The sequence below is a fragment of the Bos indicus x Bos taurus genome, chromosome 1 (assembly GCF_003369695.1).
Source record: "Bos indicus x Bos taurus breed Angus x Brahman F1 hybrid chromosome 1, Bos_hybrid_MaternalHap_v2.0, whole genome shotgun sequence".
Lineage (NCBI taxonomy): Eukaryota > Metazoa > Chordata > Mammalia > Artiodactyla > Bovidae > Bos > Bos indicus x Bos taurus.
Genome location: NC_040076.1, coordinates 69,530,721 through 69,558,412, shown reverse-complemented (window position 1 = coordinate 69,558,412; position 27,692 = coordinate 69,530,721). Strand labels below are relative to the sequence as shown.

The 27,692-nt window shown below is 38.7% G+C and overlaps 1 protein-coding gene across 8 annotated transcripts in view; it reads left to right on the top strand.

Annotated features, from left to right (window-relative positions):
* The window catches only part of ZNF148 (zinc finger protein 148), a 146,599-nt gene that overhangs the window by 10,594 nt on the left and 108,313 nt on the right, over positions 1–27,692 (top strand). Inside the window, exon 1 of one of the 8 annotated variants that reach the window (XM_027536547.1) lies at positions 4,382–4,638. The exons of 6 other annotated variants lie outside the window; for them this stretch is intronic. The gene's annotated coding sequence lies outside the window, so the exon portion shown is untranslated. Of the gene's footprint in view, positions 1–4,381; positions 4,639–23,698; positions 23,799–27,692 lie in introns of those variants that run through there. One more of the 8 variants, XM_027536538.1, reaches the window with a different exon arrangement.

Below are 27,692 nucleotides of genomic sequence, written 5' to 3'. Positions count from 1 at the left end.
AAGTAACAGATGGATGAAAAGATACAGCATTTTAGAAGCTATATAAAGAGGATTTGATTACAGGTGGAGAAATTGTGATCTGAGAGAATATTATGGAAGAGATTACTTGATGAGATTAAGGATTTAAATATGAAAATGATTTGGATTAGTCAATGAGATGGAGAGTTGTATGTAGAATAAGTCAGTTGTAGAAGATTTCGTAGCTTTCTGGTGATGCTTAACACTCAGTGTGTGGGTGTGGATAAAACAGATGGTGAAGATTGTCTTTCCTTGGGGAAATGCATGGTGAATGTAATGGGAAGTCATGGTATTCTGGAGAGGGCAATATTAAAATGGTTGATGGACAGATTTAAATTGTGTAGGGAGATAAGTGAAGCCAGAAGGAGGTGAAGAGCAGGTGTAGACTTAGAAAATAAAGTAGTTGTGGTTAAAAAAAAAAGGTCTCTAACGTTATAGTCCTAGTGGCGCTGCACTTCCAGTTGATGTCCTGTTCTCAGTATATATCTGTAAGTGGCTGAAGTGCACATGCAGGTCTTGGGAGTTGAGGAAGGTCTGTGTAATGTGCAGAAAGGTCTTCAGCACCTCGGTCACTGAGAATAGTGGCTGAATGTGGGACAAAGTAGGACTGACTTCTTTGTGGGGAGCAAGGTGGGAGGGATTCTGGAGCTTGGTAGATGCTGCAGATAGAATGGTTTAAGTGAGTAATGTGAACTGCAAAGAGATTTTCTGGTGATAAAACAATGGGAGTGGCCTTGGGGAACAAAAAGCAATTGGTGCTTTTATCAAGCTGAAGGAGTGGAAGAATGGATAGCTAAGTTCTGTGAAGCAGGTTGTCCAAGAAAAGCCAAACTTGAGACAAGATGAGGGGCTATCCAGATAAGAGATAGAAGTGATCTGAATTGTTGTAGCATGAGGATGGAGATAAAAAGATGGATTTGTTTCATTCACTCTTTAAGTTTTTTATAAATAAATTATACTTGCAAAATCGTAACCATTCATGTGAGATAAATTCAACTGAGAGATATTTGTGGATTAGAAAGGAGACAAAGGGGGAAAAAAAGCTGAGGTGGAGGTTACTAATATGAAAGTCAAAAGACATGGTAATTTGTTGACAGTAGAACATGGACAAGCTGATAGAGAAGCTAGTAAATTGATAGACATGAATGCAGAGATTGAAGTTGACTCTGTATCAGTCTAGTGGGGAGGGATGGGGAGGAACATGGGAGGGAGGTTCAAAAGGGAGGGAATATATGTATACATACCTATGGCTGATTCATGTTGAGGTTTGACAGAAAACAACAAAATCTTGTAAAGCAATTATCCTTCAAATAAAAAAAAAATAATAATAATAAAAAAAGAGATTGGAGTTGACCTGAATAGGAATAAGTAAGATGAAGAGGACAGTGAGTAGCTTGTAACGGAGAAAATATGGAGGAAACATAATGCCACCTAAGAAACAAAGCCAGAACCCTATTCCTTCTCTGTGCATGTGAGGACAGTCCTTGCTATCCATGATGTTATTATAAAGGTGATAGATACTATGTCATGTATAATTGTTTTTTAAAAAATGATGAATGATAGAGACATTAAGATTTTTGATCTCTCCTTGAGTGCCTCAAAAACCACAATTCTGCAAAAATTGTGTGGTAATAATTTGTATATGTAAAGAGGTTCAGGTATAAAATGGAAAACGTGGGGTGGATGGTAAAAGGAAGTGTCTTAAGGGATCTAAAGTGGCTTCTGTAGTTTCTTTTTGTCTGTGACTTTTATCTGATATATTTCTTAGTGTGTTTAGGAAGTTGGTCTGCTCTGTCTTCTCATTTCATTTATTACCTGAAAAATACTTTTACTTAACTTTTTATTTAGAGTAGAGCCGATTAACAAAGTTGTGATAGTCTCAGGAGCGCAGCAACGCAACTCAGCCAGACAAGAGAGAGCATATAAATGTATGGTTCTAAATATGGCCTATTTTATTTCTGATTATTTATCATTTGTTGAACATTTCTAGAGGAGCAGTGTTGCCAGTTCCAAAGCCACAATATAGCTAAAACTGAACCATTGCTTCCTTTTTTGTTTTGTTGTAAATCTGCAGCATTATCACCTCAGGGCATGAAACCTTCATCATCTTCCGTGCTGTAGCCCGTGGGGTTGCAAAGAGATGGACACAACTTAGTGACTGAACAAGACCTAGACCAGGCCTTCAGTGTTTTGGCTTGCATCTTTGCTCTTCAACTTTTGCTTCTCCTTTTATACAGTAGAATTGATTTTTGTCAGACTTTGTCTTCTGTTAACATTTCCCTTGTACTATCAAAGACTTGACTCTGAAGTGCTTACCTAACTGTGCTTTTAGAGATTCTCCATTAGTACCATGCTCTGGTCCCAGTAATTGGCATTTTAAACCATTAAGGGAAAAATGCTGTATGCTTTAAATCCTTACTATTTGCATTATATTCTTCACATGGTTAATGAACTCTTTCATCTTTCAGTCTCTGAGCAAAGAACACTTCCTGACTCTCCCTGTTCAGATCAGGGTTTTTGATGTTCCTTTATGTTTCATGGAAAGAGAACGTGTTTATTTATTTAACTTTTTATTTTATATTGGAGTATAGCCGATTAACAAAGCTGTGATGGTTTCAGGCGCACAGCAACGCGACTCAGCCAGACAAGAGAGAGCTTATTTAGCGGCAGTGAGAAAAATACGACAAAGCACGAAATATAGTTTTGGTTTTCCATCCTAGGGCAGCTTTGCTTCAGAATTAGTTTCAGAATCTAGCTCTTGGTCATTCAGCCTTTTTCTCTTATATCTACATTTAGTCACCAAATTTAATAATGAAGAACCTATGGAGACCACCCAGAGCTTTGAAGGCCTAAGATGACCCAAGGATGTCACTTGTTCAATTCACGACTTTACTGTAATCTGCCAGTAGTCTAGAATTGTTTCTGTGAGTGAGTGAGTGAAGTCGCTCAGTCGTGTCTGACTCTTTGCGACCCTGTGGACTGTAGCCCACCAGGCTCCTCCATCCATGGGATTCTCCAGGCAAGAATACTGGAGGGGGTTGCCATTTCCTTCTCCAAGAATTGTTTCTAGGACCTGCCTTATACAGGCCTTGGCGAGTGGGGGTATGCTCTGAGTCTTTGAGTGGATTGTGTGGGTTAGACCAATGATGGATATCTTAAGATATGAGGAATGATTATAGGAGAAATGGTGACCGTATGTTTTAAAGTGATAAATTAATTTAACATAGATAAATGACTTCACAAGATAGGGGTTGGATGCCTGAAAATCTTGGTTCATGTGAAGGAGTTTTCATTGTAAATTTGAGAGGATCCAGTATATAAGGGATTAGAATGAAATACACAGTTGCTGTTTTGCAGGGTGCCCTGTATATTTGTCAACACGTACATACACACCTGCATATGTAGATACATATAATGATAGAGATAATGTGTTAATTTGATTAGGTTCTATAATTAGAGTCTTTGGGGAAATAAATATGGTAGTCTTATTATGAGTGATTCAAATGAATTGGTAGAGAGTAGTTGGAAAGATAGTTATTAGGGTATGTTTAGGAAGTAGATTTTTTCAGTGACTTCGGTAGCCTGTCTGGCACAGTTTCACAAAATTTGAGGGCCATTTGGGGCAAATTTGTGTGTTAAGTTTGGGGATGTTAGCTTTGAGGGATCGTAGGATCAAACAAAAAATGCAGTGCCTGAGAAAGTTATTTATGAATTGATTTGGTAGATGCTGATAAAAATTAAAGAAGGTATTTGTGGAGAAGTTTGTGTAGTTAAGTGGGATATATAATGGAAGGGATTTAGGAGAAAGCTTGTTATTATTAGAAAAGTAAATTTCAAAAGAGTAAAATTGAAAAGACCGTTTGGGGAAGATAATTCTTTTGAGAAAATGCAGCTCACAGGTTGAAAACAGGAAGGCAAGGGAAAAGTAAAAGGAGTAAACTAAGGTGTGGAAGGAAGAGTTAAGAGGAAGATTAAAGAAGAGGTTACTGGAAAAGATTTATTGTAAGGAATGTTGTGTTAAATACTACTTTTGATAGTGGTTCGGTGGGGAGGGGGACTTTTACCAAGGATAATTCAGTGTAATAGTTTTATTTCTTAAGAAACCCGGGAAGTAGGGAGCCCAGGCTCGCCCGCGCGGAATTTCACCGGAGCTCGGCTCAGCGGCAGGCGGAGCTGCGCGCGTGGTGGGCCCAGAGCCGCCGCAGCTGCCTGCGAGCGCGGCCGAGCGGAGTGGAGGCGGGCCGGGCCGGTGGGACTCGGGCCTCCGGGATCCGCGCACCCTCGGGCCCTCGGGGGGCGCTCCAGCGAGCGAGCAGGCCCGGGGCGGCGCGGTGGGGGCCGGGAGGAGGGGCTTCCCTGAGCGCCCGAGCAAACCTCCGCACGCGGCTCGCACGGCTTCCTTTTGTTGTGTGTACGGGAGTGAGAGAGTGCGCGCGCGTGCGTGAGTGCGCCCGTGGGCAGAGAGGCGGCGGAGCGGGGCCGAGAAGCTGGGGCTTTTCCTGCTGGGGTGGCTGGTGCGCCCGGGCCTCGGCGGGCGGTGGGGCCTTGCAGACACCCGTCTTCCGGGTCGGGGCCCGTGGCGCAGTCCAGGCCCCTTCCCCCAGCGAGATGGCAAACTTTGTGAGTGACTTCTCGGCGGCTAACAAGTGTCTGCCTGACAGCGGGTGCCGACGAACGTTAATTGACACCCTCCTTTCGGTCCTAACCCTGTGTGTTTTTGTTTTGTTTTTTTTTTAACAAATCTTATGTTGGACTGTACTGTGTTTACAGTTTTACGGTGTGCGAAAAGGTCAGACGGGTAACTTGGGTCTACTAGACACTTTTTTTACTTGGTATCAAGAGCAAAAAATGTACGCTTGTATCTATCCTTATATTGGTTGCGCTACTAAAACCTGCATGTTTAGTGGTAAGAACAGTCCTAAAGGCCTTTCCAGAATTAGGCTGTAGGGCACACTTTGTCTCTCCAGACTTCGTAAAGCATTTTTTACAGTGCCAAGAAAGAACTATTTGTGTCTTAGACTAGATAAAGTTAGGAAATGAAAAAGTTAAAGCCCTTACCAAGAGCTTGCGTTAAAAACAGCTTTTTTGTTTTGTTTTGTTTTGTTTTACATAAATTATGATTGGTGTAGTTTGCATATAGAGTTTTACACAGTTGGGCACGGTGTGATTTTAAAAAGAGCGTTTCTTACTAATTTTACAAAGGGCGATGATAAAGGCACCACACAGTTTTGAAATTTCAAGTATGTTAAATGTTGCTATAAATAAAATCCTGTTCAGATTTTTAGATTTAAGAAATCTAAAAATACGTTTGCAGTTGTCCTTTGGGTGCAGGAAGAAGTTCTAGGTTGCTCAGGGCTTGTTTCTGGGCAGATTTTCAGTGTTGTCAGCGTGATATGGGTGTAGAACCTTAACCTGAGTGAATAATTTGCTTGAGATTACCAGTCTGTTTGCAGCTGGGAATAGACTCCGGGTCTCTTATTCCCAGTCTGGTGACCTATCCAAGAATAGACTAAGGAAACTGGGTATTTGTCTGTTTGGTGGAAAATATGGCCGAGTTGATTTTATACTAAGTATTAAAGAGCCAGAAAGGGAATGTGTGAACGTTTAATCTTTGTAGCACTTAGATGTATGTAGTTTCTCCATTCTTTAAATACAAAAAGGATTTGAGGATATTCGTGTTGCTTTTCATGGCATTTGTAGCATATTTACATTTGATTGAAACGTAGATGCTTATTATATTTAACTGTGGGAGATGAGTTTTTCAAGTGGGTGTTCTCAGTGGTTGAAGAATAGTTGGTAACCTGAGGATGTTTAGCTTCATAAATGCTAGGGAGAAGAGGAATTATGTTAATTTCATTAATTTCTAAGTAAAAAATCTTCAGTGGTCTTTGTTGAAGATGCTTACAAAGGTCCTGATGGAATACCTGTGAATTTTCTTCTCAGCTTTCTGTATTGCTATTTTCATTATAATTACTAGCTATGATTTGTTTTGTTCATTTCTAGTCTTTCCTTTTACTTTTCCTCCTGTGTCACAGAAACATTCTTCTTCCTGCTTCTCATCTCCAAAGAACCCTGGAAATTTTTAATCTTAATACAGTTCTCCATGAGAGATGGTTTTGGCAATGTCTGAACACATTTTTGGTTGTCATGCTGGGGGATTCTGTTGGTATCTAGTGGGTAGATAGTAAACATCCTACAATGCACATGATAACCCCCACAACAAAGAATTAGCCAGTGCAGTGTCAGTAGTGTTGGTGTTGAGAAGCCCTGATTTAATTATTGTGGGTGATATTCTACTTATAATTTGTCATGTAATTGATATCTCTATATCAGATCTGTTATAAATCTTTTCTTAGAGTTGTCATTAGAATGATCATGGGTCAGAGGTTATGAAGTATATTTTAGAGCATGAGTTAATAGGATTTTGGAGTGGAAAGGTTAACAAGTATAACTGAGTATGTGGCTAAGGAAATAGTTTCAGAGAGATTCAGAGAGGTTCTACGGATATGGAGAGCTCAGGTCTTGTTATTTCTATTATAATTTAATTTTAATTTACTTAATTAAAATTCATTTTAATTATTACTGAGGGAAATGGTATTTTGTAACTTTTGGTTGATAAATTTAAATAATTAAGATTTTAAAAATTGCATCATGAGAATCTCAGTATTCACTAAATCATTGTTACTTTTTCATATTCCCATGTTGTTGAATTCTTCAGCATGGTTTTGTTAACCATTGTAAACTTTTCAGCATCTTCTTTTTAAAAAAATTTTGAAAAATTAAAAAAGGCCACATACAATTTAAAAGCAATTTGGAGTTAATTAGGATATCGTTGGCAGTATTGCAGATGCAAATCCAACTAGAATTGTTAAAATGTCTCAGGGTGTCTTGAATTTAGACATCTATTTTGTGAGGATTACTGTAATGGTCAGTTATTGTACTGATTGTAAATCTATTTTAGCAAGATTCAGTTAATTTTAGAAAAATATACTGGAACTTTGAGGTGAAATGCAATTGAATGAAATATAAATTAGATATTTAAATTGGGTATTTCAAATTAAGTGCTGTATTGTTGGAGGAAGAAATATGAAGTTCTTTTTAAGTTAAAAAATGTTTTCTGTGGTGCTGCTTTTTAAAAATGAGGAAACCAAGTAGGACAGAAGACCAATATGAGCAAAGGTTTTTATAAAATTGTTTTATTTAAGAAATACAAGAAATTTTTTTTATAGAAAAATTTTAAATGCTTTTTAGTAAAAAGAATAAAATCACTAACTGGAATACACTACTGTTAATGTTTTGAGATATGGCATCTTATTTTTTTGTTAACTGTTTATTATGAAAAATTTAAAAAGATAAAAAATGCAGCATTCTTACGAACTGCTATATACCAGACTAGCCTCAACAGTTAGCAATTAATGGCCAGTCTTATTTCATCTTTGCTTCTGCACCCTGTCTCTCAACTCACATAATTTTTAAAAACACTTTAAATTGAAATAATTATAAACTCAGGAAGTTGCAAATAGTGGAGTCCTGTGTATCCTTTACCCAGCTTGACCCCAATGGTGAGACATTGAAGTTAGGAATTTGACATTGGTATTAATACATTACTGTTATAGAGATTGCCAAACTTAGTCAGTTCTCAGCATTTTAAAAAATTTAGTTATTTTGGATAATTGCTTTACAATGTTGTATTGGTTTCTGCCACCTTCACCCCCTCTTGGCACCCATAAGTCTTTTCTACATCTGTGAGTGGGTCTATTTCTGTTAAGTAGATCTATTCATTTGTGTTGTATTTTAGATTCCACGTATAAGTGATATGATATGGTGTTTGTCTTTCTCTTTCTGATTTAATATAATAATCTCTAGGTTCATCCATGTTACTGCAGTTGGTGTTAGTTCATTCCTTTTTTATGGCTGAGCGGTACTCCGTTGTGTAACTATGGGCTTCGCTGGTAGCTCAGCTGTTAAAGAATCCTCTAGCAATTCAGGAGACCTGGGTTCCATCCCTGGGTTGGGAAGATCCACTGGAGAAGGGATAGTTACCCACTCCTGTATTCTAGCCTGAAGAATTCCATGGGCTGTTTAGTCCTTGGGGTGGCAAAGAGTCGGACACGACTTTGTGACTTTCACTTTTCATTTTTCATCCGTGTTACTGCAGATGGTGTTATTTCACTCTTTTTAATGGCCAAGTAGTATTCCATTGTGTATCTATACCACATCTTCTTTATCCATTAATCTGTTGATGGACATTTAAGTTGCTTCGATGTCTTGGCTGTTGTATGTAGTGCTGCTGTGAACATAAGGGTGCATGTAATCTTTTCAAATTATAATTTTGTGTGGATATATGCTCAGGAGTGGTATTGATGGATCATATGGCGACTCTGTTTTTAATTCTTTGAGGAAGCTCCATACTGTTTTTCATAATGGGTGCACCAATGTACATTCCCATCAACAGTGTGAGAGGGATCCCTTTTTTCCAACATTTATTTGTATGGTTTTTAATGATGGCCATTCTGACTGGTGTGAAGTGGTACTTCATTGTAGTTTTAATTTGCATTTCTCTAATAATTAGCAATGGTGAGCATCGTTTCATAGGGTAGCATGTTTTTTATTTTGATGAAGTTTGGTTTATTTATTTTTACAGAATATGCTTTTGGTGCCAAGCCCAAGAACCTTTTCTTTAGGTCTTGAAGACCTAATTTTTATTCTAAAAATTCTGTAGTTTTATGTTTATGTTCATCATCCTTTTTGAAATAATTTTTATATGTGGTTGTGAGGTTTAGGCCTAGACTTTTATTTGGCATGTGCATGCATGCATGCTCAATCCCTTCAGTTGTATCTGACTCTTTGTGACCCCCTGGACCACAGCCTGCCAGGCTCCTCTGTCCATGAAATTCTCCAGGCAAGAATACTCCAGTGGGTTGTCATGCCCTCCTCCAGGGGATCTTCTTGACCTAGGGGTTGAACTTGCATCTCCTGCATCACAGGTGGATCTTTTACCCACTCGTTCCAGCATTGTTTGTTGAAAAGGCTATCCTTTCTCCTTTGAATTATTTTTCTGCTTTGTCAGTTAGTTAATTTTTCTTTACTGGTTATAGAATTATTTAGATTATTGGCTTCATTTTGGTTTAGTTTCAGTTGTATGAATTGGAGAAATTGTTCAGTTTTTTTCTGTGTCCAGTTTAAAAGTGTAAAGTTGTTTTGTAGTATTCCCATGGTATTAATATTACTTAATATTTATTTATTTGACTGTGCTGGGTCTTAGTTGCGGCACACAGGATCTTTGATCTTTGTTGTGGTATGTGGGATCTTTTTAGTGTGGCATGTGGACTGTTAGTTGTGGCATGTGGGATCTAGTTCTGTGACCAGGGATCGAACCCTGGCCCCCTGCATATACAATGTGGAAGCTTAACCACTGTGCCACCAGGGAAACCTTCCTTATTATCTTTTCAAGTTCTGCAAGATCTTAGTGCTATCCCTGTTTCAATCTTAATATTGGATTTGTGTCTTGTCTCTTTGTTTTTGTTAGTGATGGTAGAGGAATGTAAAATTTTTGCTTCAATGATATTCTCTGTTTTCCTATTTTGAATTTTGTTGATTTCTGCTCTTCATTGTTTGCTTTCTATTGCTTGCTTTGGATTTATATTTTGCCTTTTTTTTTAAAGTTTCTTTTAAGTAATTAAGGTATTGATTTGAATCTTTCCTCTTTTCTAATGTAAGCACTTACTGCTACAAATTTCCTCCTAACTACTGATTTAGCTGCATCCCACATTTTGACATGTTATGTTTTTATTTTCATTCATTTTATGTACATATTTAAAATTTTTCTTTGAGTGTTTGTCTTTGACCCATGGACTTTGTTTTTCCACTTTACTTTTCTTTTTTAATTGGAGGAACCCCATGAAGTTTTAAAAAGTGTTTATTCATTTGTGTTCAGAAATTTTCCTGTTGTCTTCCTGTTACTGATTTCTAGTTTGAGTCTAATATTGTTATATAATGTACCTCCTATTTTATTTTGATTCTTATAGATTTGTTGAGGTTTGTTTTATGTCCCAGGATATAATCTGTCTTTGTGAATATTCCATGGATGTTTGAAAAGAAATATGTGTTCTGCTGTTGTTGGGTGGACTATTCTGTGTACATCAAGCTAACCCTGTTGGTTGCTTGTGTTATTAATACAGCCTCTCTGATAAAAAACAAACGAACCATCCTAGCTTTTCCATTCTTCTTACTTTCAATATATGTTACTGAATTTCTTGTTAGTAGTATATAGTGGGCCATTTCAGAAATATATTCTTCCAGTCTCTCTTGATTTGTCTGTTTAGACCATCAACATTTAAGGTAATTACTGATAAGTATTAACACTTAAATCTGCCTTTTTATTGTTATTATTTTGTAATTTTCTCTGGCTTTTTGTTTCTCTCTTCTTTCCATCCTGCAGATTACTAAAACATTTCTTAAGATTCTGTCTTTCATAATTTGTAAAATATTTATAGTTTTGAGTCTGTTTTGGTATAGATTTTGTAGTGGCTGTTGTAGTTATTACTAGTGTATATATGACTTATAGCAGTCTCCGGGTATCAGTACTTTACTGCTTCAGTTGTCATGTGGAAACTTCACTTCTCATTTGCCTTTTTTTACCATCTTGACTTTTTTTTTTTTTTTAACCATCTTTTAAATGTAATTAAGTATCAGTATAAATTTTTGTTTCCGTCATTAAGTATGATCTAGAAAACTACGATGCAGCTGAAGATGGGAGAAGCTCTATACAGTCAGCAAAAACAAGACCTGGAGCTGACTGTGGCTCAGATCATCAACTTCTTATTGCAAAATTCAGGCTCAAATTGAAGAAAGTAGGGAAAGCCACTAGGCCATTCAATTATGACCTAGATCCAATCCCTTATGATTATACATGCAGTGGAGGTGACAGATAGATTCAAGGTACTAGATCTGGTATACAGAGTACCTGAAGAACTAACTATAGATGGAGGTTTCTAACATTGTAAAGGAGATGGTGACCAGAACCATCTGCAAGAAGAAATGCAAGAAGGCAAAGTGGCTGTCTGAGGAGGCCTTACAAATAGCTGAGAAAAGAAGAGAAATGAAAGGTAAAGGAGAAAGGGAAAGATATACCCAACTGAATGCAGAGTTCCAGAGAATAGCAAGGAGAGATAAGAAAACCTTCTTAAATGAACAATGCAGAGAAATAGAGGAAAACAATAGAATGGAAAAGACTAGAGATCTGTTTAAGAATATTGGAGATACCAAGGAAACATTTCATGCAAAAAGATAGGCATAATAAAGGACAAAAACTGCAAGAACCTAACAGAAACAGAAGAGAGTAAGAAAAGATGACAAGAATACACAGAAGAAGTGTACAAAAAGCTCTTAATGACCCAGAAAACCATGATGGTGTGGTCACTCACCTAAGAGTCCTGGAGTGTGAAGTCAAGTGGGCCTTAGGAAGCATTACTATAAATAAAACAGTGGAGATGATGAAATTCCAGCTGAACTATTTCAGATCCTAAAAGATGATGCTGTTAAAGTGTTGCACTCAATATATCAGCAGCTTTGGAAAACTCAGCAGTGGCCAGAGGACTGGAAAAGATCAGTTTACATTCCAGTTGTGAAGGACTGTGCTAAAGAATGTTCAAATTACAGAATGTTGCAAATTACAGTTGCACTCATTTTACATGCTAGCAAGATTATGCACAAAACCCTTCAAGCTAGGCTTCAATAGTACATAAGCCAAGAACTTCCAGGTGTACAAGCTGGATTTAGAAAAGGCAGAGGAACCAGAGATTGAATTGCTAACATCCGCTGGATCATAGAAAAAGAAAAGAAATTCCCCCCCAAATCTACTTTTGTCTTATTGACTATGCTACAACCTTTGATTGTGTGGATTACAACAAACTGTGGAATATTGAAATATCAGACTACCTTAGCTGTCTCCTGAGAAATCTGTATGCAGGACAAGAAGCAACAGTTAGAACTGGACGTGGAACACCTGACAGGTTCAATATTGAAAAAGGAGTACATCAAGGCAGGATATTGTCACCTTGCTCATTTAACTTAAATGCAGAGTTTAGTTCAGTTCAATCGCTCAGTCGTGTCCGACTCTTTGCGACCCCATGAATCGCAGCACGCCAGGCTTCCCTGTCCATCACCAACTCCCGGAGTTCACGCAGACTCACATCCATCGAGTCGGTGATGCCATCCAGCCATCTCGTCGTCTTTCGTCCCCTTGTCCTCCTGCCCCCGATCCCTCCCAGCATCCGAGTCTTTTCCAGTGAGTCAGCTCTTTGCATGAGGTAGCCAGAGTACTGGAGTTTCAGCTTCAGCATCATTCCTTCCAAAGAACACCCAGGACTGATCTCCTTTAGGAGGGACTGATTGGATCTCCTTACAGTCCAAGGGACTCTCAAGAGTCTTCTCCAACATCACAGTTCAAAAGCATCAATTCTTCAGCGCTCAGCCTTCTTCACAGTCCAACTCTCACGTCCATACATGACCACTGGAAAAAACCATAGCCTTGACTAGACGGACCTTTGTTGGCAAAGTAATGTCTCTGCTTTTGAATATGCTATCTAGGTTGGTCATAACTTTCCTTCCAAGGAGTAAGCGTCTTTTAATTTCATGGCTGCAATCACCATCTACAGTGATTTTGGAGCCCCCAAAAATAAAGTCTGACACTGTTTCCCCATCTATTTCCCATGAAGTGATGGGGCCAGATGCCATGATCTTAGTTTTCTGAATGTTGAGCTTTAAGCCAACTGTTTCACTCTCTTTCACTTTCATCAAGTGGCTTTTGAGTTCCTCTTCACTTTCTGCCATAAGGGTGGTGTCATCTGCTTATCTGAGGTTATTGATATTTCTACTGCCAGTCTTCATTCCAGCTTTTGCTTCTTCCAGCCCAGCGTTTCTCATGATGTACTCTGCATATAAGTTAAATAAGCAGGGTGACAATATACAGCCTTGATGTACTCCTTTTCCTTTTTGGAACCAGTCTGTTGTTCCATGTCCAGTTCTATGCTTCCTGACCTGCATATAGGTTTCTCGAGAGGCAGGTCAGGTGGTCTGGTATTCCCATCTCTTTCAGAATTTTCCACAGTTTGTTGTGATCCACACAGTCAAAGGCTTTGGCATAGTCAGTGAAGCAGAAATGGATGTTTTTCTGGAATTCTCTTGCTTTTCCGACAATCCAGCCAATGTTGACAATTTGATCTCTGGTTCCTCTGCCTTTTCTAAAACCCAACTTGAACATCTGGAAGTTCATGGTTCACGAATTGCTGAAGTCTGGCTTGGAGAATTCTGAGCATTACTTTACTAGCGTGTGAGATGAATGCAATTGTGCGGTAGTTTGAGCGTTCTTTGGCATTGCCTTTCTTTGGGATTGGAATGAAAACTGACCTTTTCCAGTCCTGTGGCCACTGCTGAGTTTTCCAGATTTGCTGGCATATTGAGTGCAGCACTTTCACGGCATCATCTTTCAGGATTTGAAAGAGCTCAATCAGAATTCCATCACCTCCACTAGCTTTGTTCGTAGTGATGCTTTCTAATGCCCACTTGACTTCACATTCCAGGATGTCTGGCTCTAGGTGAGTGATCACACCATCGTATGCAGAGTAGATCATATGAAATGGTGGAGTGGATGACTCAGAAGCTGAAATCAAGATTGCTGGGACAAATATAAAAAACCTCAGCTATGCAGATGATACTACTTTAATGACAGAAAGTGAAAAGGAACTAAAGAGCCTTTGATGAAAGTGAAAGAGGAGAGTGAAAAAGATGGATTAAAATTCAACACTCAAAAATTGAAGATCATGGCATCCGATCCCATCACTTCATGGCAAATAGATGGGGAAAAAGTGGAAACGTTTTTTTTTGGGCTCCAAAATCACTGTGGATGGTGACTGCAGCCATGAAATTGAAAGATGCTTGCTCCTTGAAAGAATAGCTATGACAAACCTAGACAGTATTAAAAAAACAGAGATACCACTTTGCTGACAAAGGTCCATATAGTCAAAGCTATGGTTTTTCCAGTAGTAGTGTATGAATGGCGAGTTGGACCATAAAGAAGGCTGAAACCCAGAGAATTGATGCTTTTGAACTGTGATGTTGGAGAAGACTTGAGAGTCCCTTGGACCGCAAGGAGATCAAACCAGTCCATCCTAAAGGAAATCAATGCTGAATATTCATTGGAAGGATTGATGCCGAAGCTGAAGCTCCAATATTTTGGCCTCCTAATGCAAAAAACAGACTCAATGGAAAAACCCCTAATGCTGGGAAAGATTGAGGGAGGGAGGAGAAATGTGTGACAGAAGATGAGATGGTTGGATGGCATCACTGACTCAATGTACATGAGTTTAAGCAAACTCTGGGAAATACTGAAGAACAGGGAAGCTTTGTGTGCTGCAGTTCATGGGGTTGCAGATAGAATGTGACTTAGTGACTGAACAACAGAAAATGATGAAAAAGATAATGTGTTGTGTGTACCTATATTTCTATTTTTCTTGTTCAGAAAATTTTCTTCAGCCAGGGATTGAGTTGCTAGTGACATATTCTTTTAGTTTTTCTTCTCTTGAAAATGCATTAAAATTTTTTCCATTTATTCCTTGTTGTGGTCTGAATGGATTTCTCTAAAATGTAAATGTTGAAATACTAATGCTTAGCATGATAGTATTGGGAATTAGGTCCTTTGGGATATTTTTAGGTCATGGGGGAGAGCCCATGAGTGGGATTACGGCTGTTACAAAAGAGGCCCCCAAGAGACCTCACTTGCTCCTTTTCTGCCATGTAATAATATAGTGAGAAGTCTGTGACCTGGAAGAGGGCCCTCACCTTAACCATGTTGACACCCTAATCTTTGGATTTCCAGCCCCAGAACTGTGAGAAGTAAATTTCTGTTGTTTATAATAGAGCCACTCATTTTGTCATGTTTTGTTATGGCAGCCTGAATAGATTTACAACATTCCTGAAGAGTAGTTTCACTGGGCCTAGAATTCTTGGTTAGCAATTCTTTTTTTTTTTTTAAGCATTCAAAAAATATTCTGCCACTTTTTCTAGTCAAGGCTGTATATTGTCACCCTGCTTCTTTAGCTTATATGCAGAGTACATCATGAGAGACTCTGGGCTGGATGAAGTACAAGCTGGAATCAAAATTGCCGGGAGAAATGTCAATAACCTCAGATATGCAGATAACACTACCCTTATGGCAGAAAGCAAAGAATGACTAAAGAGCCTCTTGATGAAAGTGAAAGAGAAGAGTGAAAAAGTTGGCTTAAAGCTCAACATTCAGAAAACTAAGATCATGGCATCTGGTCCCATCACTTCATGGCAAATAGATGGGGAAACAGTGGAAACAGTGTCAGACTTTATTTTTGGGGGCTCCAAAATCACTGCGGATGGTGATTGCAGCCATGAAATGAAAAGATGTTTGCTCCTTGGAAGAAAAGTTAGGACCAACCTAGGCAGCATATTAAAAAGCAGAGACATTACTTTGCCAACAAAGGTCTGTCTAGTCAAAGCTGTGGTTTTTCCAGTAGTCATGTATGGATGTGAGAGCTGGACTGTGAAGAAAGCTGAGCGCTGAAGAATTGATGCTTTTGAACTGTGATGTTGAAGAAGACTCTTGAGAGTCCCTTGGACTGCAAGGAGATCCAACCAGTCCATCCTAAAGGAGATCAGTCATGAATATTCATTGGACGGACTGATGCTGAAGCTGAAAATCCAATATTTTGGCCACCTGATGCTAAGAACTTTGAAAAGACCCTGATGCTGGGAACGATTAAAGGTGGGAGGAGAAGGGGATGACAGAGGATGAGATAGTTGAATGGGATCACTGACTCAATGGACATGAGTTTGAGTAACCTCTGGGAGTTGGTGATGGACAGAGAGGCCTGGTGTGCTGCAGTCCATGGGGTCACAGAGAGTCGAACATGACTGAGCGACTGAACTGAGCTGAACTGATGGTTGAGATGAGAAATCTGGTGGTGTTGCAGTTGTTGTTCAGTTCTAGGAAATAGTTATTTTTTTATGGCTGCCTTCAAAGGTTTATCTTTCTTTTTAGTTTTTGAAGTTTTAATTATGATGTGTCCTGGTGTAAATTTCTTTGGGTTTATCCTGTTTTGGGTTTACTCTGTTTTTGAATCTGTAAGTTTGTATGTGTCATATTTGAGACATCATTAGCCATCTTTCCTTTATATACTTTTACAGTCCTTCTCTCCTCTCTGGGACTCCAACGATAAGAATGTTGGATCTTTTGTTATTTGGCCTCAGGTCCTTAAGACTCTGTTAGTTTTCTTTCAGTCTTTTCTTTCCTGTTTTTCAGATTGGGTTAATTCTATTTTTCTGTCCTCAAATTCAGTGATTCTTTTTATTATCTCTGTGATTGTATTGAGCCAATCCAGCAACCTTTAAAGTTTTATGTTATAGTAATTTTTAGTTCTGTAATTTCTTTTTGCTTCTTTTTTATAACTTTTGTTTCTTTACTGAGGTTTTCCATTTTTTTTTTCACTTGTTTCAGGAGAATTTAGAATTGATTGCTGAGACATTTTATAATGGTACTTTAAAATCTTTTTCAAATAATTGTGTAGCATCCAACTCATCTCTGTATTGGCCTTGGTTGATTATCTTTTCTCACTCATGTTGGGATTTTCTTTTGTCATTTTCAGTTGTGTATTATGTCAGAAGGCTCTGGGCCCTATTTATATTTTTTATTTTATCACACAGTCATCCCACTTAGATTTAGTGTACAGGTCTTCACCTGTTTTGTAGGCTTTGGTTTTAATGGCAGTTTAATTTTCAGAGCCGTTGTGGTTGGCTTGGTTTATCTGATGCTGTCTGGACACCCACTGGTCCTTGATGATTTTACCTTAGAGAATAGAAGGCATTTCCTTTTATCAGGTTTCTGGGTGTCTCCAGATGGGAGAGGATTGTGGTGCGGTCCTCCTGGTACCCACCCCGAACCCCTAGTTCTTCCCTGACCCTGTATCTCTGGGTGAGAGAGGAGAGTCTTGGCCCATACTGAGTTGTTTGTGCTGGCTGGGTTCCTAAGTTTTGACCACTTGCCTCTGCATCTCAAGGTGGAAAAAAAGAGTTTCAGATCATACAGGGAAGGAAGAGTTGCTTCCTCTGTCTGGTCTTTGTTGTTGGCTGAGCTTCCAGTTGCCCTCCCTTGCTTGATATTGCGGAGAGACTCCTGTTTAGTTTGGGGGAGGATTATGCTTATCTAGTCTACTTTCTGTTGCTGAATTGGTGGCTGGGAAATGCCAGTCTGGGTTGCCTTCTTCTGTTGGTTGTGGGGACGTAAAGCACTTGATGCTTTTTTTGTTTCTCTGATCCTAGAGTCCGAAACTGGTTAGCTGCCTTCTTTCCAGTTTTCATAGTTTTCTTTTGGTTGTCTCTTTCTGTTATTCCCATGGTTTATACTTATGCTTAATGTGGAGGGGCAGGGAAAAAGAGAGCTATGCCATCTAGACTGGAAGTTCAAATTCTTTATTTTTTGTGAACTTGCATCATCTCCACCTAGCAGGTTATTTCAACTTTGAAAATAATAGTTTATGGCCATGTGCTTTGTGAACTTTTGAGCACAGTGTAAATGTTTGCTTCAATTATAGACCATAGTATTGTACCCTAAGGAAATTTTTGGAACATGGGTAATAATCAGTTCAAGAGGGTGCCAGAATATATGCTTGCTATTATACTAGGCATGTATCACATAAACAAACTTTGTAATATAGTTAATTAAAATGAAACTGTGAATTCTGGGTAAAGATGTGTTTATTTAAAGGATTATTTGTATTTAAAGTATTTAATAATTTCAGTACTAGATTGTTGCTGTTCAGTCACTAGGTAGTGTCCGACTCTTTGTGACCCCATGAACTGCTTCAAGCCAGGCTTCTCTGTACTTCACTATCTCCCTGAGTTTGCTCAAACACATGTCCATTGAGTTAGTGATGCCATCCAACCATCGCATCTTCTGTCATTCCCCTTCTCCTGCTCTCAATCTTTCTCAGCATCAGGATCTTTTCCAGTGAGTCGGCTCTTCACATCAGGTGGCCACAGTAGTGGATCTTCAGTTTGAACAACAGTCCTTCCAATATTCAGAGTTGATTTCCTTTAGGATTGACTGGTTTGATCTCCTTGCTGTCCAGGGGACTCTGAGGAGTCTTCTCCAGCACCACAGATCGAAAGCATCAGTAATACATACTAGTTTTTTAATATTAGTAAACATTTTTAAAAACAATACTGAAAATGTTGTATTATGCAGACAGGTTAATCTGTTTCTAATTCATTAGTTGAAAAGGAAAGATAAGATAAAAGGTCCTGCTTTTTACATTCCATGGTTTTCTAATTGAGAATAAATTGGCCCCAAATAAGAAAATGTCCATTCTATGTTAGTAGAAGAAGCCATTGTTTCTGAAGGATGAATAACTTGTTAAATCAACTACTGCTATTTATTCATTTGGCCACCCTGCTCAGCATGTGGAATCTTCGTTCCCTACCATATATTGAACCCATGGTACCTGCAGTAGAAGCATGGAATCTTAACTACTGGACTACCAGGGAATTCCCAACTATTACTGTTTTTTAAAAAAAATCTCACTAGCATATGGAAACAGTGGCTGACTTTATTTTTTTGGGCTCCAAAATCACTGCAGATGGTAATTGCAGCCATGAAATTAAAAGACGCTTACTCCTTGGAAGGAAAGTTATGACCAACCTAGACAGCATATTAAAAAGCAGAGACATTACTTTGTCAACAAAGGTCCGTCTAGTCAAGGCTGTGGTTTTTCCTGTGGTCATGTATGGATGTGAGAGTTGGACTATAAAGAAAGCTGAGTGCCAAAGAATTGATGCTTTTGAACTGTGATGTTGGAGAAGACTCTTGAGAGTCCCTTGGACTGCAAGGAGATCCAACCAGTCCATCCTAAAGGAGATCAGTCCTGGGTGTTCATTGGAAGGACTGATGTTGAGGCTGAAACTCCAATACTTCAGCCACCTGATGCAAAGAGCTGACTCATTTGAAAAGACCCTGATTCTGGGAAAGATTGAAGGCAGGAGGAGAAGGGGACGACAGAGGATAAGATGGCTGGATGGCATCACCGACTCAATGGACATGAGTTTGGGTAAACTCCGGGAGTTGGTGATGGATAGGGAGGCCTGGCATACTGCAGTTCGTGGGGTCCGTAAGAGTCGGACGCGACTGAGCGACTGAACTGAACATATTTTGTCAATTGTGGTGTTATTTTAGTTATAGAGAAATAATTGGGCTCCATTGCAGCCACTTGTTGAGGTATTCTCCGATTGACTTTAATGGCAAAGCTTAGATTTCTAATTAGACTAGAAACCATTTCTTTTATGTGTGAGCACACCTCTACATTGTGTTTAGTGTCTAATGGAATTCTGGACGTATGTTCTAGACAGAGGAGATAAAAATGACTGATTCTAGTATTGAATAAGATTAAATTATCAACAGGTGAACTGGCTTTTTAACGGACCATTTATGTTTTTAAATGAAAATATTTAATTATATTTCATATTTGAAGTAATAATTCTAGTTCCCTCTTGTTATTCTTGGTTTAATAGTATTTTAACACTTTTATTAATAAGGAATTGACACTTTAAATAGCTGAACTTATTTTCAAATGGGTATTTCTGTAATCTCTTCTTGGGTCTCATAAATTATTAGAATAGAATAATTTTTATAAAAATCAGGTGAACTTAATTTTTTGTTTCTTTACATGGTAACCATTATGGAAGCAGAAGAGATTAAGAAGAGCCGGCAAGAATACACAGAGGAACTATACAAAAAAGGTCTTAGTGACCCAGAAAACCACGATGATGTAGTCATTGATCTAGACCCAGACATCCTGGAGTGTGAAATCAAGTGGGCCTTAGGAAGGATTACTGCAAACAAAACTAGCAGAGGTGATGGAATTCCAGCTGAACTATTTAAAAATCCTGAAAGATAATGCTGTTAATGTGCTGTACTCAGTATGTCATCAAATTTGGAAAACTTGGCAGTGGCCTCAGGAAAAGGTCAGTTTTCATTCCAATCCCAAAGAAGAACAGTGCTAAAGAATGTTCAAACTACTGTACAATTGAGCTCCTTTAACATGCTAGCAGTGTTATTCAGCTAGTAATGCTGAAAATCCTTCAAGCTAGATTTCAGCAGTATGTGAACTGAGAACTTCCAAATGTACAAGCTAGATTTAGAAAAGGCAGAGGAACCAAAAATCAAATTGGCAACATCTGTTGCGTCATAGAAAAGGCAAGGGAATTCGAGAAAAACATCTACTTTGCTTCATTGACTATGCTAAAGCCTTTGTATTTGTGGATCACAACAAACTGGAAAATTCTTAAAGAGATTGAAGTATCAGACCACCTTGCCTGTCTCCTGGGAAACCTGTATGCAGGACAAGAAGCAATGGTTAGAACTGGACATGGAAAAATGGACTGGTTCATAGTTGAGAAAGGAGTTCATCATGGCTGTGTACTGTCACCCTCCTTATTTAACTTATGTGCAGAATACATCATGCAAAATGCCGGGCTGGCTGACTCTCAAACTCGAATCAAGATTGCCAGGAGAATCAACAACCACAGATTTGTAGATGATACCACTGTAATGGCCGAAAGTGAAGAGGAACTAAAGCACCTCTTGATGAGGGTGAAAGAAGAGAGTGAAAAGGCTGTATTAAAACTCAGCATTCTGAAAATGAAGACCATAGCATCCGGTCCCATCACTTCATGGCAAATAAGAGAGGGAAAAAGTGGAAATAGTGACAGATTTTATTTTCTTGGGCTGCAGAATCACTGCTAACGGTGACTGCAGCCATGAAATTAAAAGATGCTTGCTCCTTGAAAGCTGTGACAAATGTAGACAGTGAATTAAAAGCAGAGCCATCTCTTTGCCAACAAAGATCTGTATAGTCAAAGCTATGGTTTTTCCAGTAGTTTTGTATAGATGTGAGAGTTGGACCATAAAAAACTGTTGAGTGTTGAAGAACTGATGCTTTCAAATTGGGATGCTGGAGAAGACTTGTGACAAGTCCCTTGGATAGCAAGGAGATCAAACCACTCAATCCTTAAGGAAATCAACCTTGAATATTCATTGGAAGGAATGATGCTGAAGCTCCAGTGCATTGGCCACCTAATGCAAAAAGCTGACTCATTGGAAAATATCCTGATGCAGGCAAGAGGAGAAGGGGGTGATAGAGGATGAAATGATTTGATGTCATCATTGATGCAATGAACAGGAGTTCGTGCAAACTCTGGAGATAGTGAAAGGGAATCCTGGCATGATGCAGTCTGGGGTTGCAAAGAATCAGACATGACTTAGCGACAGAACAACAACAACGATGATCATTACTGTAGATAGCATTTTAATTTCAAATTTTGTTTTCACTGATCTTATCCTTACTTCAAAGATGTTTATTTTTTTTTTGACTCCCAGAATATTGTTAATAGTAACGTTAAATATATTTTAATTGGAAACGACCTCTCCTCTTGTGCTGTTGCTGCGTCGCTTCAGTCGTGTCCGACCCTGTGCGACCCCATCCCTGGGATTCTCCAGGCAAGAACACTGGAGTGGGTTGCCATTTCCTTCTCCAATGCATGAAAGTGAAAAGTGAAAGTGAAGTCACTCAGTTGTGTCCGACTCTCAACGACCCCATGGACTGCAGCCCACCAGGCTCCTCCGTCCATGGGATTTTCCAGGCAAGAGTACTGGAGTGAGGTGCCATTGCCTTCTCTACCTCTTGTGCTATGTTAAAGTAAACATTTATTTGGATGTAGGAGATCTGGTTGAATTCTTTGCCATGATGGTTAAGTGCTGTGTAACCATGGGTATTTAACCTCTTCAACCTCAGTTTCATGATTTTTTTTAATTTATATTTTTAATTGGAGAAAAATTTCTTTTCATTGTTGTGTTGGTTTCTGCTGTACACTGCCAATCAGCCATATTTATACATATCTTACCTCCCTTTTGAGCCTGCCTCTCATCCCTTCTCCCCATTCCATCCCTCGAAGTCATCACAGAGTGCCAAGCTGGGCTTCCTGTATTATATAGCAACTTCTCGCCAGCTATCTGTTTTACACATGGTAGTGTGTATATGTTAATTCTGCTGTCTCCATTTGTCTCTCTCTTTTCTTCTCCCACTGTGTCTACAGATCTGTTTTCCAAATCTGTTTTTCCATTCCTTCCCTGCAAATCGATTCATTAATACTATTTTCTGGATTACATATTTATGTGTTAATATATGATATTTGTTTTTCTGTTTCCAACTTACTTCACTTTGTATAACAGTTTTTAGATTCATCCACCTCACTAGAATTGATTCAAATTTTTTCTTTTTTATGACTGATACTCCATTGTATATATGTACCACATCTCTTTATCCATTCATCTGTCAATGGGCTTAGGTTGCTTCCATATCCTAGCTATTGTAAACAGGGCGGCTATGAACATTGGGGTACATGTATCTTTTTCAGTTGTGGTCTTCTCAGGTTGTAAGCCCAGTAGTAGGATAACTGAGTTATATGGTGGTTTTATTCCGGAGTTTTAAAGTAATCGCCATACTGTTCTCCATAGTGACTGTATCAGTTTACATTTCCATCAGAAACAACTGACAAAAGATTTATTTCCAAAGTATATAAGCAGCTCATATAGCTCAATATCAGAAAAACAAAGAGCCCAATCAAAAAATGGGCAGAAAACCTAAACCCACACTTCTCCAAAGAAGACTTACAGATGGCCAAGAAACACATGAAAAGATGCTCAGCATCACTAATTATTAGAGAAATGCAAATCAGAACTACATGAGGTATCACTTCACACCAGTCAGAATGACCATCATCAAAAATATACAAACAATACATGCTGGAGAGGATATGGAGAAAAGGGAACCCTCTTGCACTGTTGGTGGGAATGTAAATTGATTCAGTTTCATCATTTGTAGATTGGAGACAAACAATAGTCCCTTCCCAGGTAATTGTGTGTGTAGGATTTTCTTTCTTAACCATGTGGATTGACTACACTGATTGTGAAATTTTTAAGATTTTGGCATAATTTTTGGTGAAAGTAGAAATAGAAAATCATTCTAGAAAGACTTGGTTAGGGTAGTTTCTGGGATAGTAGGTTTGAATTTGGAGGGTTTCCTTTCCTCCTCAGGATAGATCTGGTCATGAAAAGTACACTCTTGAGTTCTAATAAATGAATTTTTCAAAGCAGGTAGTGTAAAGTAAACAAAGTTTGTCTACTTTGTTACTGAGTCGAAATTCTAAGCGTATTCATAGAAATCTCTTGCCTGAAACAAAGTTTTTTCCTTTTTTTTTTTAACACTGTTCAGGAAGTATCATTAAATCATAAAAATAAGAACTAACGTATAAGTAGAATTTGAATACTTTCAAATGTGATTTAATTAAAAATGCTAAAGGACTTGAAGCATTTTTCCTCTCAGATTCTTAGAGCCTTCAGGGTTTCGTGGTGGTAGTGATGAGAAACAGGAAGGGGTAGCACAGGGTTCTGGAGGCCTGGTTGTGGGGGTGGTTTACTTGCTCAGTTGTGTACTGACTCTTGGTGACCTATGGACTGTAGCCCGCCAGGCTTCCCTGTCTGTGGGATTTCCAAGGCAAGAATACTGTTTCCTTCTCCAGGGGATCTTCTGGATCCAGGGATCAAACCGGAGTGTTCTGCATTGCAGGGAAATTCTTTACGCCTGAGCCACAGACCATTATGAAGGCTTTGGTTCTGCCACTTACTAGTTTTGTAACCTTTGGTGAGTTATTTGTAACCTTTGGTCAGTTTTTTCTTCTTTAAAACGTAAATAATATTAGCACCCACATCATAGATTGTTTTTTTTTTTATTGAGTTAATATCTGCAGAGATGTAGCAACATTATTGACCAAAGTCCAAAGCATATACTATTCATTGTATTCTTAAGTGTGGAACCAACATTAAAAGATCACTTCTTCTCTTTTGGAAAAGTAACAAAGGGAGAATTAATTGATCCCTGCTTTGATTTTTCCTGTGATAAATTGCTTAGACTTCAGTTATAGCACTTAACACTTTGCATTATCATCACTAACATTATCTGTTGTATGTTTATTTACTCTCCAAGCTAGATTAGGAACTCTTTTGGGAAGAGACCACAGTATTTTAATGCATGTCTTAGAAATCTTAGGTAGTATTGCATATACATATCAGGTGATCAAAAATGTTGATTCAGTTAATGACAGAAATGTCCCAATTAATGACCTGCTGGTAAATGCATTGAAATACTATGGAAGGGTATAGCTAATGGTCCTTGCAAGAAATTTCATTTATTTCTTAATATGTGTTTTGTCTTAATTTGATTATACCTGTGCAAGTGATTATAATCACAGAATAGCCAGCAGAGTCTTAAATCAGAAGAAATGCTAAGCAGGAATATTCACTCCCTCTTAAAGTAGGGGAAGTGGGGCAGGGAAAGAGGAAGATCTTACCAGCTCACTGGGGTTCCCTTGTGGCTCAGCTGGTAAAGAATCCACCTGCAATGTAGGAGACCTGAGTTTGATCCCTATTTGGGAAGATCCCCTGGAGAAGAGAACGGCTACCCACTCCAGTATTCTGGCCTGGAAATTCCATGGACTGTATAGTCCACGGGATTGCAAAGACTTGGACATGACTCAGTGATTTTCACTTTACCTGATCATTAGGTGGTTGTCCAAGTAACTTTATACCTTTCTTTTTGTATTTACAGGGTCTTAGTTTCCAGCCTGGTAGATTCTTTCCCCAGTTCTTAGTGGAGAGGAGTGGCAGAGGAGAAAGAGGGATAGAGACACTTGGAAGGAGAAGTGAAATTGGTAGATGGTGCTAAATAATTTAGGTTTCTAGAGACAGAGACTGTGTGGTCTGTGAGTTAGGGAAAATTGTGCGTTTCCATGATAGGAAAGGTTGTGATAGGAAAGACATTCCAAAATTTCTGTTTATAGATTTAGACTTTGAGGTTATATTATTCTACATCGGGGGATGTGTGTATTTAGAAGTGAAACATGTTTCCCTTTCCTTCTTGCTTCACTATTTTTCTTTCTTTCTCTTTTAACGTATCTAGTTATAGTTTTTGATGTGTGACAGCTGTAATTTGGGGCTTTCAATAAAACGTGATGCAGGAAAGTAAGTAGGCTTTTTGTGAAAATGTTTTCAACAGAATATTAGCATTTCAAAAACATTTGTTCAGCTGTATATGTTACCATTATTATATGACATAAGTAATATCATCTTGATTGTTGACTTGATATATCCTATCAACTTTAAAAGACTTGTAATGTAATACCAAAGTTTATAATTTGAAGATTTTTTATTTACTGTATATAGATAGAGTTTACCATGCAACTTTATTCCTGTGAACTGTTAGAAATTCTAAACGTTGAATTTAGTAAAGAATGTACAGTGATGAATAGGAATGTAGTGCAGATATAGTTTTGTTTTACTTTACATATTTTTGGTACTGTCTACTACAATAATATAGTTCCATGGCTTTTATCTTTTTGGTGCTAAAGCTATCAGATCAGATCAGATCAGATCAGTCTCTCAGTCGTGTCCAACTCTTTGCGACCCCATGAATCGCAGCACGCCAGGCCTCCCTGTCCATCACCAACTCCCGGAGTTCACTCAGACTCACGTCCATCGAGTCAGTGATGCCATCCAGACATCTCATCCTCTGGCGTCCCCTTCTCCTCTTGCCCCCAATCCCTCCCAGCATCAGAGTCTTTTCCAATGAGTCAACTCTTCGCATCAGGTGGCCAAAGTACTGGAGTTTCAGCTTTAGCATCATTCCTTCCAAAGAAATCCCAGGGCTGATCTCTTTTAGGATGGACTGCTTGGATCTCCTTGCAGTCCAAGGGACTCTCAAGAGTCTTCTCCAACACCACAGTTCAAAAGCATCAATTCTTCGGCACTCAGCCTTCTTCACAGTCCAACTCTCACATCCATACATGACCACAGGAAAAACCAGAGCCTTGACTAGACGAACCTTTGTTGGCAAAGTAATGTCTCTGCTTTTGAATATGCTATCTAGGTTGGTCATAACTTTCCTTCCAAGGAGTAAGTGTCTTTTAATTTCATGGCTGCAGTGACCATCTGCAGTGATTTTGGAGCCCAGAAAAATAAAGTCTGACACTGTTTCCACTGTTTCCCCATCTATTTCCCATGAAGTGATGGGACCGGATGCCATGATCTTCGTTTTCTGAATGATGAGCTTTAAGCCAACTTTTTTTTTTTTTTTTTAAAGCCAACTCTCCACTTTGACCTTCATCAAGAGGCTTTTTAGTTCCTCTTCACTTTCTGCCATAAGGGTGGTGTCATCTGCATATCTGAAGTTCTTGATATTTCTCCTGCCAGTCTTCATTCCAGCTTTTGCTTCTTCCAGTCCAGCGTTTCTCATGATGTACTCTGCATAGAAGTTAAATAAACAGGGTGACAATATACAGCCTTGACGTACTCCTTTTCCTATTTGGAACCAGTCTGTTGTTCCATGTCCAGTTTTAACTGTTGCTTCCTGACGTGCATACAGATTTCTCAAGAGGCAGATGAGGTGGTCTGGTATTCCCATCTGTTTCAGAATTTTCCACAGTTTATTGTGATCCACACAGTCAAAGGCTTTGGCATAGTCAATAAAGCAGAAATAGATGTTTTTCTGGAATTCTCTTGCTGTTTCCATGATCCAGCGGATGTTGGCAATTTGATCTCTGGTTCCTCTGCCTTTTCTAAAACCAGCTTGAACATCTGGAAGTTCACGGTTCACATATTGCTGAAGCCTGGCTTGGAGAATTTTGAGCATTACTTGACTAGCGCGTGAAATGAGTGCAATTGTGCGGTAGTTTGAGCATTCTTTGGCATTGCCTTTCTTTGGGATTGGAATGAAAACTGACCTTTTCCAGTCCTGTGGCCACTGCTGAGTTTTCCAAATTTGTTGGCATATTGAGTGCAGCACTTTCACGGCATCATCTTTCAGGATTTGGAATAGCTCAACTGGAATTCCATCACCTCCACTAGCTTTGTTCGTAGTGATGCTTTCTAAGGCCCACTTGACTTCACATTGCAGGATGTCTGGCTCTAGGTCAGTGATCACACCATCGTGATTATCTGGGTCATGAAGTTCTTTTTTGTACAGTTCTTCTGTGTATTCTTGCCATCTCTTCTTAATATCTTCTGCTTCTGTTAGGTCCATGCCATTTCTGTCCTTTATCGAGCCCATCTTTGCATGAAATGTTCCTTTGGTATCTCTGATTTTCTTGAAGAGATCTCTAGTCTTTCCCATTCTGTAGCTAAAGCTATAGAAAATACATATTTAAAAGTAGTTATAGGTAATTGAGAGGAATGGCATATATGCTCTTTTAAATGCTTGGGAACAAAACTTTGAGGCAGGCAATTAAGAGGTTAGTAGAAATAAATTATTTTAAATAGGTTTTTTGTTGTTGTTGTTGCTGATGATGACTAGTTTAGCAAAGCTACTGACTGGCTAAGGACTAGAAAATGCTGAATTATCAGAAAGGCTGTTGTAATCCCTTGATGAAATTGTGTTAAACGCAACTTTGGATTAATATACTTGGTTGTTTTCTGAAGATTTATAGTTTAATTGTTCTGCTTTTATAATTATAATTTTATTGATTTGCAAGATATTAAGCCCTAA